The 20528-nt window shown below is 37.1% G+C and overlaps 1 protein-coding gene across 7 annotated transcripts in view; it reads left to right on the top strand.

Annotated features, from left to right (window-relative positions):
- The window catches only part of MSR1 (macrophage scavenger receptor 1), a 681840-nt gene that overhangs the window by 300957 nt on the left and 360355 nt on the right, over positions 1-20528 (top strand). For 6 of the 7 annotated variants that reach the window (XM_081521514.1, XM_081521507.1, XM_081521506.1 and 3 more), the window contains one exon: positions 3814-3916. The gene's annotated coding sequence lies outside the window, so the exon portion shown is untranslated. Of the gene's footprint in view, positions 1-3813; positions 3917-9102; positions 9218-20528 lie in introns of all 7 variants that reach the window. The other variant, XM_081521505.1, reaches the window with a different exon arrangement.

The raw sequence follows: 20528 nt of genomic DNA, 5'->3' as shown, positions 1-20528 counted from the left end.
TGCTCTAAACGAACCTGATTTGTGTTTTACCATTGTGAGCTGGTTGTAGTGCTTAGTTTCGTTATTATAAGATGATTTCAAAAGGGCAGCACAAATTTGTCTTGTAATAAGATAAGCAGACTTAAGGTCAGGAAGCCACTGACAAAGGGGTTGTTTGCTGAGAACTGAAGACAGGCTTCCTGTTTCAAATGGTATCTAGGGAAATTTCCATTAACTCCAATGCCAGTAGAATGAAACAAATGAAACTGGTAGGTCAGCAACGCTATGCCAGCCTCAAGTAGGTAGAGATATACTTTATCTCTCCTTTTCTGTTTGCACTTTATCCAAAAATTCAAAGTCTATAGCAAATAAAAAAGCAGAGTAGCCATTTTTCTTCAGCAAAAGCATGTTACTAATTGGGCTCCAAACCCCACACATCACATTCTGGATTCATTATGGGGGCACAGCTCTCAAAACTGATGGGTATGGAAGTGACAAGTTATAACTATGCAGGCGTACTTTGTCCATATAATTAATCCCGTAAAACTGAGAGGATACAGGAAGAATCCTCATAGCAGACAGAGAGAGGATTTTAATTGTTCAAAAGGTTCAGAGTATTTAATAAATACTAAGACATTTGTTGCCAGTAGACCTGCCTTGCACTAAATATTAAATATCAGGAAGAAGAAAATAATATAGATCAGAAACTCAGATCTACATAAAGATCAATGAGAAAATTCAATGAAACTAAAATAAAAATTTTTATTTACTTATTTTTAATTTAATTTAATAGGGAGGTACTTGAAGTAAGCACCATCATTTTTACCTCCAGCCAGATACAGCTGGGCAAAGTCAAGAGCTTTGTACTACATTTAATACACGCAGAATTTTTTCCTAACCATCTCCCATATGCAGCATGTCTAGTTTTTACCTCTGTAGGGCCTATACATAGAAGCAACAATAGAGTCATGATCTGTGATGCTGTTTCTGCTATATATAGAAATGAAAAACCAGTGTGATGTAAAACTGATCATCATTAATATCAACTAGTAATAATATCTGTATCTGTCTACTCATGTGGGCTGTTGTTCTGTCACTAAGTCATGTCTGACTCTTTGCGAGCCCATGGATTTCAGCCCACCAGGTGCCAAGGAGTTCTCAGGCAAGAATACTGAAGTGGGTTGCCATTTACTTGTCCAGGGGATCTTCCCTACCCAAAGATCGAACCCATGTCTCGTGCATTGGCCGGTGGATTCTTTACCACTGAGCTACCAGGAAGCCCATCTGTGATGTGATTCGTGCTTAAATTCCTTTCATGTTGCCGTACAGACCTATATGACTGATTAATATTAAATTGAAAGTAAAGAAAGAAAATATAGATCTTTGGGTACTACAAAGGCACTTTAAAGTAGAAATAAGAAAAACTGAAGTTTTAGAAACAAATCCTTTTATTTAATAATTTTGATTTTAATTTATTAGAGAACATATTTTTTTGAAGAAAGCCTCACTCCCATGGGAATTACTTTACTACCTTTTATCTGAATTCATTGGATATATGTTTCTTCACAGGAGCATATCGTACACTATGGGTTCCATGTAAATGAACTACATTCTATATGTCTGTGATGATGGTTTGAGGATGTGTTTTTGATACCATTTTCAGTCTAGAGACCAGTGTGCACCAAGATGCTCTTTGGGTGGTTCTCTGTACAAAAAAGATCTTCATGACCCAGATAATCACGATGGTGTGATCACTCACCTACAGCCAGACATCCTGGAATGTGAAGTCAAGTGGGCCTTAGAAAGCATCACTACGAACAAAGCTAGTGGAGGTGATGGAATTCCAGTTGAGCTATTTAAAATCCTCAAAGGTGATGCTGTGAAAGTGCTGCACTCGATATGCCAGCAAATTTGGAAAACTCAGCAGTGGCCACAGAACTGGAAGAGATTGGTTTTCATTCCAATCCCTAAGAAAGGCAATGCCAAAGAATGCTCGAACTACTGCACAATTGCACTTATCTCACACGCTAGCAAAGTAATGCTCAAAATTCTCCAAGCCAGGCTTCAGCAATACGTGAACCGTGAACTTCCAGATGTTCAAGCTGGATTTAGAAAAGGCAGACGAACCAGAGATCAAATTGCTAACATCTATTGGATCATCAAAAAAGCAAGAGAGTTTCAGAAAAACATCTATTTCTACTTTATTGACTATGCCAAAGCGTTTGACTATGTGGATCACAGCAAACTGTGGAAAATTCTGAAAGAGATGGGAATACCAGACCACCCAACCTGCCTCCTGAGAAATCTGTATGCAGGTCAAGAAGCAACAGTTAGAACTGGACATGGAACAACAGACTAATTCTAAATTGGGAAAGGAGTATGTCAAGGCTGTATATTGTCACCCTGTATATTTAACTTTGATGCAGAGTGCATCATGAAAAATGCTGGGCTGGATGAAGCACAAGCTGGAATCAAGATTTCTGGGAGAAATATCAATAACCTCAGATACACAGGTGGCACCACCCTTATGGCAGAAAATGAAGAAGAACTAAAGAGCCTCTTGATGAAAGTGAAAGACGAGAGTGAAAAAGTTGGCTTAAAACTCGTCATTCAGAAAACAGATCATGGCATGTGGTCCCATCACTTCATGGCAAATACATGCGAAAACAATGGAAACAGCGAGAGACTTTAGTTTTTTGGGGGGGGCCCCAAAATCACTGCAGCTGGTGACTACAGCCATGAAATTAAAAGACCCTTGCTCCTTGGAAGAAAAGCTATGACCAACCTAGACAGCATATTAAAAATCTGAGACATTACTTTGCTGACAAAGGTCCGTCTAGTCAAAGCTATGGTTTTTCCAGTAGTCATATATGGATGTGAAATTTGGACTATAAAGAAAGCTGAGCACTGAAGAATTGATGCTTTTGAATTGTGGTGTTGGAGAAGACTGTTGAGAGTCCCCCGGAGTGCAAGGAGATCCAACCAGTCCATCCTAAAGGAAATCAGTCCTGAATACTCATTGGAAAGACTGATGCTGAAGCTGAAACTCCAATACTTTGGCCACCTGATGTGAAGAGCTGACTCTTTGTAAAAACCTTGATGCTGGGAAAGATTGAAGGCAGGAGGAGAACAGGACGACAGAGAATGAGATGGTTGGATGATATCACCGACTCAGTGGACATGAGTTTGGGTAAGCTCTGGGAGTTGGTGATGGACAGAGAAGCCTGGCGTGCTGCAGTCCATGGGGTCAGAAACAGTTGGACACGACTGAGAGAGTGAACTGGACTGAACTTCCCTATTATCTCCATCAGCTGCACCACTCACTACTTACTTCCACTTGTTTTATGTAAAAGTAGCAGTTTTTTAGTCTTATGTAAGGACTCTGGAAATGGAGATTCAGAAAAGTCATCACACTCTGCCCAACACACCAACCAATCATTGCAAGCCCTTCTTATTAATTCTACAGAAAATGACTGTCTTAGGTTATTTTAAGAAAGGAGTACATAATCCATTCTTCAGAAATGCTTTGCAATAAGACAATTGCTGTAGTCAAGTAGAGAGCAGTGTCCTTGCAGCTTTTAATAGGATATTATTTCTTGCTTTGTACCAAAGATGTTGTAGATGAATCTGCAAATCATGGCTGTTTATTAGAACATTTTTGCCAGAGTGCAGGTTTGATGATTGCAATCAATGGAGTAATGGCTTCTAATTCTTGGCATGAGTTATCCCTAGAACTTAATGAAATGGACAATAATGTTCCTTTGTTCTGATTTCTGCAAGAAAACATATGACTGGGAGCTTTCTAATCTTTTTCATAAATTTTCTTTTTCTCAGAAAATTGATAATTCAGTCCTTTGGATTTTTGATAAGAAAATATGATCAGTGGATTGTGAAGAAGACAGAAGGAAAGATGACAGAAAAAATGGACCCAATAGAGGTAAGTATTCAGTACAGTTTACAAGAGCTAAAGTTGTCATAGGAATGCAAAGAAGAGGTTAGTTCACTGACAGAATTAAATAGGGTATAGAGAACCAATTCAGTAAACACACACACATAAATGTTAGCTCTCAAAAAGCAAAGACTATTTTTCTTTTCTACTATTTTAACTGCTCTGTCTCCAGTGTCTACAACTCTGATATCAGATCAAGTCACTCTTTGGGCTTCTATGTCTACATTTATAAAGTCATTTTCTGCTTAAGTGAACTTTGAGAATAGAAATTCTAGGATTGAGACTGAGACTTCCCTTTGAAGAGGCAAAGGCTAAAGTCAAAATGAAGATTATCATATTTTAATTTTAGTAGATACAGTTTCTTTTCACATTTAACATCTCTGAAATCAGAATGCATCACGGAATCAAAGCATGTCATACTTTAATTGACAGTTTTAAAAAAAATTATTGGTGGAATATCAAATAAGAGTGCATCTTGTAATTGCTGCTGCTGCTGCTGCTGCTGCTGCTAAGTTGCTTCAGTCGTGTCTGACTCTGTGCGACCCCATAGATGGCAGCCCATCAGGCTCCGCCACCCCTGGGATTCTCCAGGCAAGAACACTGGAGTGGGTTGCCATTTCCTTCTCCAATGCGTGAAAGTGAAAAGTGAAAGTGAAGTCGCTTAGTCATGTCCGACTCTTAGCGACCCCATAGATGGCAGCCCATCAGGCTCCTCCGTCCATGGGATTCTCCAGGTAAAAATACTGGAGTGGGGTGCCATTGCCTTCTCCATCTTATAATTGACAAGGTCTTAAAAGTGATTAAATAGGGTTTTTTGTCATGTGTGATATTTCTTTGCAAGGAAACTTACTAATTTTTTACTTTTTTTCTGTGGCTGCTGAGATAGTTGCCTGGTAATTTATTTCAGTTTGAGTTTCTTGAGTTTGAAGGTGGACTCATTAGCCAAGTAAGTGCACATCCGTCTCACTCACTGTATGGTACTGAGCATCAGCTGACTAAAGCCTCTTTCTAGGCTCTCCAACAGATTCTAACTAGTTGTTTTCTGGAAAATTATGTTCAGGATGTTTAGATTGTGTTGCTAGATGTAAAAATCATTAACTGCTTCATCTACTACAATATGGCGAAATGAGATTTATTTAAAGATCACCTGTATATCTTTGTGTGCCGTTTATTTATTATCCTCTTATTTTAAGCTTATCGAGATCCCAAATATGTCTTGATTATAATCAAGGGTAAAAGATAGGTATGGAAGGTAACAAGTTAAATGGTGAGGAAGGATGACTGATTTGAAGGATCAGATGAGAAAGAGGCATTGAAAGTCTGAAAGCCAAAGAAAGGGTTTAGGATGACATTAATCCTGTAGACACTTTAGGAAGTTATGCATTTGATGAAAATTTTCCAAGAGATGACATTATTTCAGACATAGTTTTTAATATCTCCTCCTTTGGGTGTAAATATGTTCACATTTTATAGAAAATTTATACATTTGTAATACAATTTAATTAAATAACATACAATTTGCAGTCAGCCAGTAGTCTCCATTGTTATGTTTTCAGTAGAGTTGCGCTTTCTGCTAGTTTGGAGATCACATTTTATTTTTATCTAAGGTAACAGAAAATTACCAGATCTTGCAGGGCAAATTTATCTTTTTATAAAGCAGTTACAGTTCACTTTAACAATTAATTTGAGTCTTAATTGTGATGCAGTTTTCATCCTATGCTTTATTTTTCCTCTTTAGCTAAAATGCATTGTGCTTCTTCCATGATAGGTGGATAGAAGCCTATGAACAGTTTGAGCCAGAAAAGAGAGTTTTGACTCTCCAACTAATTTAAAAGATGAGAAAAAAATCATTTATTTTTATTTTTTTCTGACTTTTTTCCCTGTTAGAGAAAAGCCAGAAGAAAATTATTCCATTATTAGGTGGAATAATGTGTTAAAAAATAGTAGAGAGATTTTGGAAAATTTGTGTAGTCAGAGATACTTTAGACATAATAGAACTCCTCAGATCTTGCAACATGATACTAAGTGCTATGTATCTTGTTAATACTCTCTATACTAATCTTTTTATTTAATCTTCAGATAACTTTTTATGGTCAATGTTAATATCATGCTAACTTTAGACAAATAGTGATGAGAATTTAAGTAACTTTGCCAATTTTTGTAACTATTGCTAGAGTAAGGATTTGAGATGAGGTTTATTTTACTCCCAAGTTCCTCCTTGTATTATTCTATACAATGTTATCTATCAGCAGTAAAGTTACTAAAGAATTTAAACATGGAAATGGCATTATTGAATTTTCATGTTGAAATATTGCCCCAGTAGCAGTTTAGAGACAGATTTGATATAAGGCAATAACAGAGGAAACAAATCTTAAAAGCCAGTAAGAAAATAAATTGGGAAAGATGAAGATGCATGCATTAGAGGAGTAGTAATAATTGTTGTTGTTCAGTTGCTAAGTTGTGTCCAACTCTTTGTGACCCCATGAACTGCAGCATGCCGTGCTTCCCTGCCCTTCACCATTTCCCGGAGTTTGCTCAAACTCATGTCCACTGACTCAGTGATGCCATTCAGCCATCTCATCCTGTGTTGTTCCTTTCTCCTCTTGCCTTCAGTCTTTCTCAGCATCAGGGTCTTTTCTAATGAGTCGGCTCTTCACATCAGGTGGCCAAAGTATTGGAGTTCAGCTTCAGCATCAGTCTTTTCAATGAATAGTCAGGGTTGATTTCCTTTAGGATTGACTGGTTTGATCTCCTTGCTGTCCAAGGGAGTCTCAAGAGTCTTCTCCAGTTCAAAAGCATTAATTCTTCGGCACTCAGCCTTCTTTATAGTTGGACTCTCACATTCATATGTGACTACTGGAAAAATTATAGCTTTGACTATATGGACCTTTTTCAGCGAAGTGATATCTCTGCTTTTTAATACGCTGTCTAGGTTGGTCATAGCTTTTTTTCCAAGGAGCAAGCTTCTTTTAATTTCATGGCCACAGTCACTGTCCACAGTGATTTTGGAGCCCAAGAAAATAAAGTCTGTCACGGTTTCCATTGTTTCCCCATCTTTATGCCATGAAGTGATGGGACCAGATGCCATGATCTTAGTTTTCTGAATATTGAGTTTTAAGCCAGCTTTTTCACTCTCCTCTTTCTCTTTCATCAAGAGGCTCTTTAGTTCCTCTTCACTTTCTGCCATAAGGGTAGTGTCATCTGCATATCTGAGGTTGATATTTGTTGATATTTCTCCTGGCAATCTTGATTCCAGCTTGTGTTTCATCCAGCCTGGCATTTCGCACAATGTACTGTGCATATAAGTTAAATAAGCAGCGGGGCAATATATAGCCTTGATGTACTCCTTTACCAGTTTTGAACCAGTCCATTTTTCCATGCTCAGTTCTAACTGTTACTTATTGACCTGCAGACAGGTTTCTCAGGAGGCAGGTAAGGTGGTCTGGTATTCCCATCTCTAAGAATTTTCCACAGTGTGTTGTGATCCACCCTGTCAAAAGCTTTAGCATAGTCAATGAAGCAGAAGTAGATGTTTTTCTGGAATTCTATTGCTTTTTCTATGATCCAGTGCATATTGACAGTTTGATCTCTGGTTCCTCTGCCTTTTCTAAATCCAGCTTGTATATCTGAAATTTTTCAGTTCACAAACTGTTGAAGCCTAGCTTGCAGGATTTTGAGCATTACCTTGCTAGCATGTGAAATGAGTGCAATTGTGAGTAGTTTTAACATTCTTTGACACTGCCCTTCTTTGGGATTGAAATGAAAACTGACCTTTTCCAGTAGTAATAATAATGATATTAATAATACTTGTCAGTAATAAGTAATGTTACATATACTACATTAAGTAATAGTATTTGTAAATAACAAAAGACTAGATGATTTAGACAATCCTCTATGGAGGGTAATTGAAAGCTGGATTAAACAATAAAAAAACTCTATTTAAACAGCCTTCAGGGAACCAATGAAGAAATATCACCTCAGAAATAAAGGAAAAAAGGAAAACAAGTCTGGAATATCCTAGGTCCACATCCTCTTTAGGTGTTGATAATTCTGTGGTAGTGATGAAAGGCTGAGTTTTGCTTTTGAAAGTCTCACAGAGCTAGTGTAATAGGGTTTAGAGTCCTAGTCTGTCAAATGCAATGGCCCTGTGAATATCCATTACTTTTAATTGGAACCTTAAAAACTATACCTTTGAAGAAAATGTGAATTAGAAGTAGTTGGACTGGGGGCTTACCTGGTGGCTCAGTGGTAAAGAGTCTGCCTGCCAATGCAGGAGACATTACATGTCCTGAAGCAACTAAGTCCGTGTGCTAGAAGTATAGGGCCTGTGCTCTAGAGCCCGGGAGCCGCAACTACTGAGCCCATTTGCTGCAACTACTGTAGCCTGCGTACTTAGAGCCTGTGCTCTGCAACAAGAGAAGCCACTGCAATAAGAAGCCTACAGAGCACAACTAGAGAGTAGTCCCCACCTCTCCAACCCTTCCCACCCCCCAACCCCTTCCCACCCCATACCTCCCCATGCCCCCCACCCCTGCTTGAGAAAAGCATGCACAGCAATGAATACCCAGCACAGTCAAAAATAAAATAAGTTAATTAAAAAAAATTTTTTAAAAGAAGTAGATGAATCTTTGCAGGGACTGCAGCTCAACTTGGAATCGTTTTAGTCTTCAGAATTGAATTGAGGTGCACTCAGAGTGCCATTCCATTCTGGTATCTAACAAAAACAGCATGATTCCTCTCTGGAGAATGGTGAGATTCTAGGCTTTGAGTAATTTCTACAGCAATTTTACAAATATAATGCCTGATGTAAAAAAGGAGACAAGACATCATGAATGACACAGCAAAAGCAGACAATAGAAACAGATTTACCGAGTACTCTAGATCATAAAGGTGAAGGGCTTTAAAATAATTCATCTTCTTTTCAAGAGTAAGAAAGAAATGATTGAAAATTTTGGAGAGAACTGTAAACTACTTCTAAAGTTCAAAAATTTATAATTGAAAACTGTAGTGTCATTAATTAAGATATTAAAGGATGGTTTCTAAGAGAAGATGCAATGCAACTGAAGAAGGAATTCAGAATTGGTAATGTAAATCAGAAGGAAAAAAAGGAAAATATAAAAGAGATCACATAATGATGTAGTGAGAAAAGCCTAAACTTTGCTTTGGAATTGCAGAAGGAAAGGAGAGAAAAATCAGACACATGCACTGTTTGAAGAAATGATTGCTGATATGAGTCAAAATTATTAGAAGACATCGTGCAGTAGATCTAAGAACTCTCATTAACTTCAGGTAAATTAAATGGCAAAAAACAAATTAATAGTATCCATCTTTTAGCAGTGCGCTGTGGTGTGTGTTCCACAAAGAGCTTGGAGGGAACATCAGAAAGTAGTACTTTTCAAAGGTCATACTCTGTAGCTGCCTTACTGAGTTTTCACTTTGGCCATGGTAGGTGTTTACCTCATATGAATCTCATATTTTAAACCTGTAGTCACTTTAGCTAAGGTAAACTGCAGAAACTTGGGGATATTGAGTGTTCGTTCACTTGTATGTTATAGAGACCCAGGATTGTATTCTGAGAAAAAGCCCATTACAGTCAGCAGATGGTCCCTTGGTTTGACTCAAAATGACTTTTTAATCCAGGATTGTGGCTAGTTTATCATCTTGCTCTCTTAAAGATTCACAATATTTCTTTTGACTTTTCTTTTTTTTTTTTCTGAAGGGAAGTAGAGTTTGGGAGGATTTTCTGTGTTTAGAGTGTTGAAGAAGAGACAAAAAGTGTTATGGGAGATCCAATGAGCCAATAACCAAATAAAAATATAATCAAAGTTATCTTAGGCTTCCTCATGTAGAGAGCTTGTTCTAGTAACTGAAATACAAACAAAAAATGTCGAAGTATTATGGTCTAAGACGTGAAGAGACCTTCCACCCAGCAGGAGATGTTTGGAGTAAATGTGTGAATGGTGTGTCAAACAATGAAGTCTTATACTCTCAGCAGTCAAGATTCTATAATAAATTGATGAGGTGTGTAATACAGGAAGACTAGGAGGTGATTCATGTGAATTATGCAAATATAAATCATTTAATATTTTTCCTTGTTTTCTTAAATATAAAAATCAACATATATACATATCTTGTATTTCCTAAAAAATATTTGATTTGTCCGTCTAACATTTACTGTGGTTGGAAGAACAGCATTTTTCAAAACTGAAAAGTTCAAGAAGCATACTTAATGAAGGGAACAATAGCTCAATTAAGTGCAACACAGAGAAATGACTGCTTAATAGAAATAAATGAAGCCAGATTCCATTTGCACTTCAGATGTTGGTAGGAAGCATTATTTTCTGAATTGATTTTATTGAAAACTGCCAGAAGCAATTTTTCAATGAAGTATTTTATTCTGATGGCATTTACTCCTTACTGTACCTTCCCCAAACCTTAATAGTATTGGACATGTATCCCCTGATCTAAGGTTATTTTTCTTAGGTATTTGAATATCAGTGTCTCTAAGTTAACTGTATTTAACAATATTTAGTTACCTGAAAGTAAAATAAGGTTGATGTATAGTTAAACTTCATTAACATTCTATAACAGCTTTATTAGGGAAAAATAAACTATTGCAGTCATAGGTTTTAGAAAAATTGTGTGAAATTGCAGGAGTCAGTAAACAATGTACTCTGTCTTATTCTTGAAAACAAATTATTTCAGTATTCTTTGAATAGTTAAAAGGCCCTTTTCAAGAGTAATCTTCCAAAATAAGACCCCCCTTTCCTTTTATTACTTAAGGTGAGTTACCTTAAAGTTTCTCCAGGTAACCATGTTCCTATTGATGTGCATAGAAGACATCAGAATATCTTGGGGAATAAAGTGAAAAGCACAATTAAATTGTGAGACAAAGGCTCATTAAAGAACTCAGTGGAAGAAATGGCATCTCTGTTACACACAAATTGCTTCTAGGCACTAAATAAGCTCTCTCTGTGTGAAAAAAGCAAACCAGTCATGTTGATTTCGTGAACATTTATCTTTAGTTCTTTAGTGCAATTAGAGAAAGTAGGAAGGCTGCTCTACTTAAGATGAAAGACATGAAAAATCTCCACTCTTTTGTGTTTTCATAAATTAGAATGTATTTAAGTGACATAGGACAAACAGAATCTCTTACCAAGTTCAATATTATTTATCATCAGCTTCACTTCTCAAAGGAAAAATTTTAGTGATGTAAAATTTTGATGCCGCATTTGAATTTTGAGAATGTTAGACCTGTCGGTCTTTATGTCAATATCATCTTTAAAATTGTCATCTTTAAGATTTTGTCTATTTATCAAATTAATCATACCTTAGAGCTATGAAAAGGTTTTAAAAAAACATGTAGTGCCTTGATGAATAAAGAAAATAATTATTGAGGAATTTACTTATTATGAAGGGCTGGTCATGTAAACAAAAGGACTTTTTTTATTGGCAAATGACCATATTTTCTTTGGTGGTGCTTAATTATGGATGATGAATTTTTAACAGTTATTATACTCCTTTTAAATGGGAAATGAAGGAATGTAGTCATTGTTCTGTGACAAGATGACAAAACAAATTAGAAGTTCTATAATAGTAATATCATTTTGCAAGAAAAACCTACCATACTTTATTTTAGCTTATAAAGATAAGTTCACTTGAAATGGAAAACTCTGTTCTACATATTCTTAAACTCAATATTTGGTTTCAAGGAGAAACATAACAAGCAATTAATATTGTGAAAGCACATAGAAATCTATAATGATATAATCAGGGTATTTAGTTTCTGCCAGGTTAAATTAAGTTACCACATAACAATACAGTAGAATCTTCTTTACAGGTGGTAATAAAAAATATTCAAGTTCTGTTATTTTGTTTTTTCCTCATACAAATTATTTTAAATTTTCAGTGAATGATTTCCCTTGAAGTTTCCCCTTTGGTGTTAAGCACTTGAGGAGTTTGGGGCCAGCAGATGCAAACTATTATTTATAGAATGGATAAGCAACAAGGTCCTATTGTATAGCACAAGGAACTATGTTTAATATCCTGTAATAAACTATAATGGAAAAGGAAAAAAAGAAGAAACGAAGCCCCAATCTGACCCAGTTCTAATGTTTTGGACAACTTTCCTACAACTTACATGGGACCTTTGTGTTTGGTGTGTGTGCGTTAGTCACTCAGTCATATCCAACTCTTTGTGACCCCATGGACTGTAGCCCACCAGGCTCCTTTGTCCATGGGATTCTCCAGGCAAGAATACTGGAGTGGGTTGCCATTGGAATCAACCTTAAGTTCATGGATCTCTTCCAATTCTCAGATTATGATGTGAGTTGGCAATTCAGAGGATACACTTGGAATGCTTTTGAATTTAAATCTTAATAAGAATGATTTGGAGTTCTAGTAGATTAGTGACCTTTAACAACCTGATTGCATTTTTTTTTCAATAAATATGTTCCATAGTATGATCATGGTTGGTTGAATCAATTCTACAAGATGAAAAAGTCCCAGAGATGTACTGAATAGCAAGCACAGTGGTTATAGTTAACAGTACTGTGCTGGGTACTTAAAAATTTCACCAAAAGGATAGATCTTAAGTTGTATTCTTATCATAAAATACAGTAATAATAATAAATAAAAGGTGCTGCAAGAAACTTAGAGGTGAGTGGTATGTTTCTGGTATCAAGTTGTTACGTAGCTTATTGAATGTCAGCCATATTTCAATAAAATTGATTTAAAAATATGTCTGAGTCAATGAAAGAGGGTTAAGAATGACCTAAGTGAGAAAAGAGGACTGTAGAAGAATTCAATTCCCTAACATTTTAGATAGAGAACATCTGGATGTAACACTTTGCCCAGATTTTACACTTAGTCATATTTGGTTTGATTTGTTTTATTTAAAAGCAGAGACATTACTTTGCCAACAAAAGTACGTCTAGTCAAGGCTATGGTTTTTCCAGTGGTCATGTATGGATGTGAGAGTTGGACGGTGAAGAAAGCTGAGGGCCGAAGAATTGATGCTTTTGAGCTGTGGTGTTGGAGAAGACTCTTGAGAGTCCCTTGGACTGCAAGGAGATCCAATCAATCCATCCTAAAAGAGATCATTCCTGGGTGTTCATTGGAAGGTCTGATGTTGAAGCTAAAACTCCAATACTTTGGGCACCTCATGCGAAGGGTTGACTCATTGGAAAAGACCCTAATGCTGGGTAGGATTGAGGGCGGGAGGAGAAGGGGACGACAGAGGATGAGATTGTTGGATGGCATCACCGACTCGATGGACATGGGTTTGGGTAGACTCCGGGAGTTGGTGATGGAGAGAGAGACCTGGCGTGCTGCAATTCATGGGGTTGCAAAGAGTCGGACACGACTGAGTGACTGAACTGAACTGAATTCCAACTTTAATAGTTAAAATGTAATTGAATTAAACAATTATGGTTGAAAGACAGACTAAAAAAGAAAAAAGATTCTGTTAGGAGAAATCCAAATAAATCCATCCAAGTAAACATTAATATTTCAAATCCCTGAGCATCAGAGAAAAGACAGCAAAATCAGGTTAATTTGAGAAAGCTCTGCCTGTATATAATGTTAAAAAGTCGGCTTCAAGATGGCCAGTAATGTAGGAGTCCTGATTACTTTGGAGAGAATTATTTCACAGGGGAACAAAGGGGTGAAGTTAGAATCCAAAATTAAAGGGACAAGTCAGAGCAAGAAGCTCCAAATAAAAATGACAAAACACAAAGTAGAAACAAAATAGCACTGGCAGATGTGTTACACCAACAAGGTTGCTTTACTTGGTGAATTAATAACTTGGTCCTTTGGGCAAGCTGAAGGCCCTTTGCCATGCTGGTAAGGACACACCTTTGTCCTTATTCTGCCAGTAATTCCCTGCTGCCTTCAATATCCTGCCTAGGGACAAATGCATTATAAGGGATTTATCATTCCACAAAGCTGTCAAAATTCAGAAGGAAGACAAGGACATTAAAGGTCCTCTTGTTCAACCCCAGGATTTTAGAGATGAAATAAATGAGGGCTGGAGGTTAAGAGGCTTAAGGCTTTCCAAATCAGGACTAGAATTCAGGTATCTTTATTATTTTATACAGAAAATTTGGTTGAATATCATCCAAGATTCCTGGAACAGAGAGTATTTCTAGTCTATTTAAACGGATTTTTTTTAAAGGGTGAAATTTCTGCAAAAAGGCATTTTTAGTGCATCTGATTCAACCATGTCAAAAGTTAATAGACTGTGAAAATATTAGAATAATCAACAGGGAAGAATTTAGATTGTCTTCTATGAATTATACAGTCACAGCTCAAATAAATTTTTATTCTATGTCATCATTTTTTAGGCTGAAATAATGGATATTTATTTTTGGTTTCTTTGTTGAGTTTTCTACTTAATCTATTAAAAGAAAATGTACTCTGTTTCCAGAGTTTGAATTTTAGAGCTGTTTGAATTTTTGAAAAGTGATTCTACCATGAGCCAGAAATGTGGCCTTGCGTAAGGCATCTAATCAATTTGTGTAATTATTCAGTAACTGCTGCTACTGCTGCTGCTGCTGCTGCTAAGTCGCTTCAGTCGTGTCCGACTCTGTGCGACACCATAGACGGCGGCCCACCAGGCTCCTCCGTCCCTGGGATTCTCCAGGCAAGAATACTGGAGTGGGTTGCCATTTCCTCCTCCAATGCATGAAAGTGAAAAGTGAAAGTGAAGTCGCTCAGTTGTGTCTGACTCTTCGCGATTCAGTTCAGTCGCTCAATCGTGTCTGACTCTTTGCAACCCCATGAATTACAGCATGCCAGGCCTCCCTGTCCATCACCAACTCCCGGAGTCTACCTAAACCCATGTCCATCGAGTCAGTGATGCCATCCAACCATCTCATCCTCTGTCATTCCCTTCTCCTCCTGCCCCCAATCCTACCCAGCATTAGGGTCTTTTCCAATGAGTCACCTCTTCGCATGAGGTGGCCAAAGTACTGGAGTTTCAGCTTCAACATCAGTCCTTCCAATGAACACCCAGGATTGATCTCCTTTAGGATGGATTGATTGGATCTCCTTGCAGTCCAAGGGACTCACAAGAGTCTTCTCCAACACCACAGTTCAAAAGCATCAATTCTGCAGTACTCAGCTTTCTTCACCGTCCAACTCTCACATCCATACATGACCACTGGAAAAACCATAGCCTTGACTAGATGGACTTTTGCTGGCAGAGTAATGTCTCTGCTTTTAAATATGCTATCTAGGTTGGCCATAACCTTTCTTCCAAGGAGTAAGCGTCTTTTAATTTCATGGCTGCAATCACCATCAGCAGTGATTTTGGAGCCCAAAATAATAAAGTCTGACACTGTTTCCCCATATATTTGCCATGAAGTGATGGGAACAGATGCCATGATCTTAGTTTTCTGAACATTGAGCTTTAAGCCAACTTTTTCACTCTCCTCTTTCACTTTTATCAAGAGGCTCTTTAGTTCTTCTTCACTTTCTGCCATAAGGGTGGTGTCATCTGCATATCTGAGGTTATTGATATTTCTCCCGGCAATCTTGATTCCAGCTTGTGTTTCTTCCAGCCCTGCATTTCTCATGATGTTCTCTGCATATAAGTTAAATAAGCAGGGTGACAATATACAGCCTTGACGGACTCCTTTTCCTATTTGGAACCAGTTTGTTGTTCCATGTCCAGTTCTAACTGTTGCTTCCTGACCTGCATACAGGTTTCTCAAGAGACAGGTCAGATGGTCTGGTATTCCCATCTCTTTCAGAATTTTCCGCAGTTTGTTGTCATCCACACAGTCAAAGGCTTTGTTTGGCATAGTCAATAAAGCAGAAATAGATGTTTTTCTGGAACTCTCTTGCTTTTTCAATGATCCAGCGGATATTGGCAATTTGATCTCTGGTTCCTCTGCCTTTTCGAAAACCAGCTTGAACATCTGGAAGTTCACGGTTCACGTATTGCTGAAGCCTGGCTTGGAGAATTTTGAGCATGACTTTACTAGCGTATGAGATGAGTGCAATTGTGCGGTAGTTTGAGCATTCTTTGGCATTGCCTTTCTTTGGGATTGGAAGGAAAACTGACCTTTTCCAGTCCTGTGGCCACTGCTGAGTTTTCCAAATTTGCTGGCATATCGAGTGCGGCACTTTCACAGCATCATCTTTCAGGATTTGAAACTACCTCTGTAAAGTAGGACTAATAATAGGATGTGAAGGGTAAATGAGTTCGTATATGTAAAGAGTTTAATACAATGCCTGGTGAAGAGTCATCACTATGTAAGTGATAGCCATTGATACAAATACTGGCCATTTTTATCATCATGTTTTATGCATTTTCTTTGAGAGACTGTAATACACTTTTTTGCATGTATGCATGCTAAGTCGCTTCAGTCGTGTCCGACTCTGTGTGACCACATAGACGGCAGCATACCAGGCTCCTCCGTCCAAGGAATTCTCCAGGCAAGAATACTGGAGTGGGTTGCCATTTCCTTCTCCATGTAGAGCTGTGTACCCCCATTAATTCAGAATCCTAACTTATACCCCCCTTTCCCGTTTGGGAATCACAAGTCTGTCGTCTACATCTGTGAGTCTGTTCCTGTTTTAGTATGTAAATTATTTCATGTTTGGAACATTATTTTTTATTTATTTATAGTTGATTTATAAGGTTGTGTTAGTGTTAAGTATATAGCACAATGATTCAGTTACACATATATATTTCAGATTCTTTTCCCTTATAGATTATTACAAAATATTAAGTAGAGTTCCTTGTGTGATACAGTAAGTCCTTGTTGCTTATCTGTTTTATTTATGCTAAGACACTTCAGTTGTGTCTGACTCTTAGCGACCCCATGGACTGTAGCCCACTCGACTCCTCTGTCCGTGGGATTCTGCAGGCAAGAGTACTGAAATGGGTTGCCATTTCTTTCTCCAATTTTATATATAGTGTTGTATATATGTTAATCCTAACCTCCCAACTTATCCCTCCCCCCCCTTTCCCCTTTGGTAATTATGAGTTTGTTTTCTATTTCTTTAAGTCTATTTATGTTTTGTAAATTAGTTCATTTATATCTTTTTTAGAGTTCTGTATTATTTAGTGCATATTAGGATGAGCCAAATACTTAGAAATTAGTATTCCTTGTTGTTCATGCTAGAGTGTGCTATAATGAATCTGTCATGAATCTGTTTCAGAAATCAAAACATGATAAATACCCCTTAGAAAGAATATGATAAAAATGTATGCCACATATGATCGGAGTGGAAATTTATTTTAATCTCATTGCCGTAGAATGTTGATATCCTTTAAGTAAGTTTATTACCCTCAATATTGAACTTAAGGGTTGGTTTTTGTGAAACTAAGTAGGTCTGAGCACTAGAAACTAATATTCTTTAAAAATATAAATCTACAGTTAATGTACAAATGACAAGACTAGAAAATTTTCTAGTATATCAAGTATATTAAGCTATACTTTGACAATATTTGCATAAATATAGACCTTGAATTTATAGCAAAAAATCCTGATTACTGTGTTAATTTTATTACTTTTCTAATATATACACATGTGCTCTAAGAATTTTGTTTTGTTAACTAATATAGTTATTTGAACACAGACATATAATTTTCCCTAGCCAATATATCCTCAGTGAATTATTGAGAGAATTATAATATTAGAAGAAATACCACTTAGTTAAATAAACCAAGAAAAAGAATAAAGGATATATCAGTCTTTTTTTCCCCCTCAGATACAATTTAGACTGATATGATCCTGAAGAAAGGCACAAAAACTCTAACAACTAACGTCCCACAAATATCTGAGAATCTAGGCAAGATAATTTCAAATTATATTTTAGAAAAATATTTAATGACATAATTAGCTCTAGTGCAGATAAGAAATGAAATACCTCTAGGTATTGTCACTAACAATGAAGATTTTAACATAATCAGAACAAAATAAAATTTAAAAGTGTTAGATTTTATTTGTTTCTCATGGTTCCTGAGCTTCAACATAACCTATCTTTGAATAGATCTGCTTTGACGGTGATTGAGTGTTTAAATTGATAATGTTGAAACATTTTATGTTTGTAGAGAATAGACCCAGGATTGACAATTTGGATTGATTTACCTAATGTTTAGCTTTGATAGAAGATGGCATAATGCAGGCTGTATTCCTGGTTGACTGTTCGCATGTTCAGCTAATGAAACTACCATGGTGGTGAGACTGCCCAGTGAAGGGGACGTGAGTCATAGCAGACCCATAAAGCTAGATGCAGACTTCTTACTGAATTCTCTAGAAACGAATCATGTGCTCCATTTGGAAGCCCCAGATCTCCCAATTCTAAGACACTGAGAAAACAGTAAGAGATTCTTATCTTACTAGTCTTAACAGAAAAAATTCAAAATTAAGACCTTTCTGGCTACAGGTATTAATTTTGCCACGTGTTTGTATAGCCAAAGAATTTTGTTTTAAGTGGGATGTTTTAGGAAGAACAATTTAATTTTTCAATACGTTATTTGTTCTTAAAAAGAAAAAAATAATATCAGTAGAAGGAATCTGCTCTAAGCCCATGCCATTTTGGGGACATCCAAAAGTAGAAAATTAGTTTAAATTTTTTTCACTGTTTAGTCACTGTCCTATTGACAATCCAAGTGTAAAATATAGCAGAAAATTAAGCCAGCAGCTGTAGAAAAAGAAGGCTGATTATTTAGACCACTAGTCACGTGATTTTAAAAAACTGTCAGATAATAAAAGGATTTTTCCTGCAGTTTCCCTTTTTTTTACTCAAGAAATTTCCCTAGTGCCTTAAGTATAAGCTGCTGCTTTGAAAAGGTTTTCTTTTTGACAGTGTTCTGAAGACTCCAATGTGCACAGCTCGGAAACTGAGTAGAGGACAAATAGAATTAACAGGTTGTCAGAAGACCTGGATTGTGTGCCACTTCTCTAGCTTTTTCTGTGACTTTGGACAATGATTTCAACTCTCTGAACTTTAATATTTGTCATTTATATAATGACACATGGATAAATTAGATAAACCAGCTCAAAAGTTCAGTGCACAAGTTTTTAACATAACATATATGTGTGTGCATGCTCAGTCGTGTCTGACTCCTTGTGACTGTATGGACTGTAGCCTGCCAGGCTCCTCTGTCCATGGGATTTTTCCAGACAAGAATATTGGAGTGGGTTGCTATTTCTTCCTCCAGGGGATCTGCCAAACCCAGGGATTGAGCCCGTGTCTCCTGCGTTGCAGGTGGATGCTTCACCTGCTGACCCATCAGGGAAGCCCCTAACGTAACATAAACATGCTTTTACAAAATTCAGTTCTTTATGGTTTTACGAAAGAGTAAGACTGTCTCTAAGTGTATAGAAATCTTACCAAAGAAAATGACCACGAAACCTTTAAATTTTGTTTCAGAGATTTTATTACCTTATCAGCTTACCATTTTACTAACAGGTTAGATCCTTTTTCTCAGTGCAAACATCAGCTCCAGGTAAAGTTATGATTTCTGTTGAATGATTTCTGTAATTGGGGTTTATGGAGATTACAATGGACAGTTGACCATAGATTGCTCACGTCTTATCTTCAACTTCAGAGATCACTGGGGAGAGGGCTATTTCAGGTTAGGCAAGTAGTATTTGTTTTGCCCCAATGGAAGAGACTTTTCTTAAGCAGTATTCTGAGAACAAGGTCAGTTTTCATTCCAATCCCAAAGAAAGGCAATGCCAAAGAATATTCAAGTTACCACACAACTGCACTCATCTCACATGCTAGCAAAGTAATTCTCAAAAATTTCAAAGCCAGGCTTCAACAGTACATGAACCATGAACTTCCAGATGTTCAAGCTGGATTTAGAAAAGGCAGAGGAACCAAAGACCAAATTGCCAACGTCAGTTGGATCATCAAAAAAGCAAGAGAGTTCCAGAAAAACATCTACTTCTGACTTACTGACTACACCAAAGCCTTTTGACTGTATGGATCACAACAAACTGTGGAAAATTCTTAAAAAGAAGGGAATACCAGACCACCTTACCTCCCTTCTGAGAAATCTGTAAGCACGTCAAGAAGCAACAGTTAGAACTGGACGTGGAAAAACAGAATGGTTCCAAACTGGGAAAGGAGTACGTCAAGGCTGTATATTGTCACTCTGCTTATTTAACTCATATGCAGAGTACATCATGCGAAATGCCAGGCTGGATGAAGCACAAGTTGGAGTCAAGATTGCTGGAAGAAATACCAATAACCTCACATATGCAGATGACACCTCCCTTATGGCAGAAAGCGAAGAAGAACTAAAGAGCCTCTTGATGAAGTCAAAGAGGAGAGTAAAAAAGTTGGCTTTAAACTCAACATTCAGAAAACGAAGATCATGGCATCGGGTCTCATCACTTCATGGCAAATGGAAACAGTAAGAGGCTTTAATTTTTTGGGCTCCAAAATCACTGCAGATGCTGACTGCAGCCCTATAATTAAAAGACACTTGCTCCTTGGAAGAAAAGCTATGACCAACTTAGACAGCATATTAAAAAGCAGAGACATTTGTCAACAAAAGTCCATCTAGTCAAAGATATGGTTTTTCCAGTACTTATGTATGGATGTGAGAACTGGACCATAAAGAAAGCTAAGC

Source organism: Giraffa tippelskirchi, chromosome 8, assembly GCF_054371585.1.
Source record: "Giraffa tippelskirchi isolate mGirTip1 chromosome 8, T2T-mGirTip1v1.2.pri, whole genome shotgun sequence".
NCBI lineage: Eukaryota > Metazoa > Chordata > Mammalia > Artiodactyla > Giraffidae > Giraffa > Giraffa tippelskirchi.
This window is presented reverse-complemented; position numbering and strand designations above follow the sequence as displayed.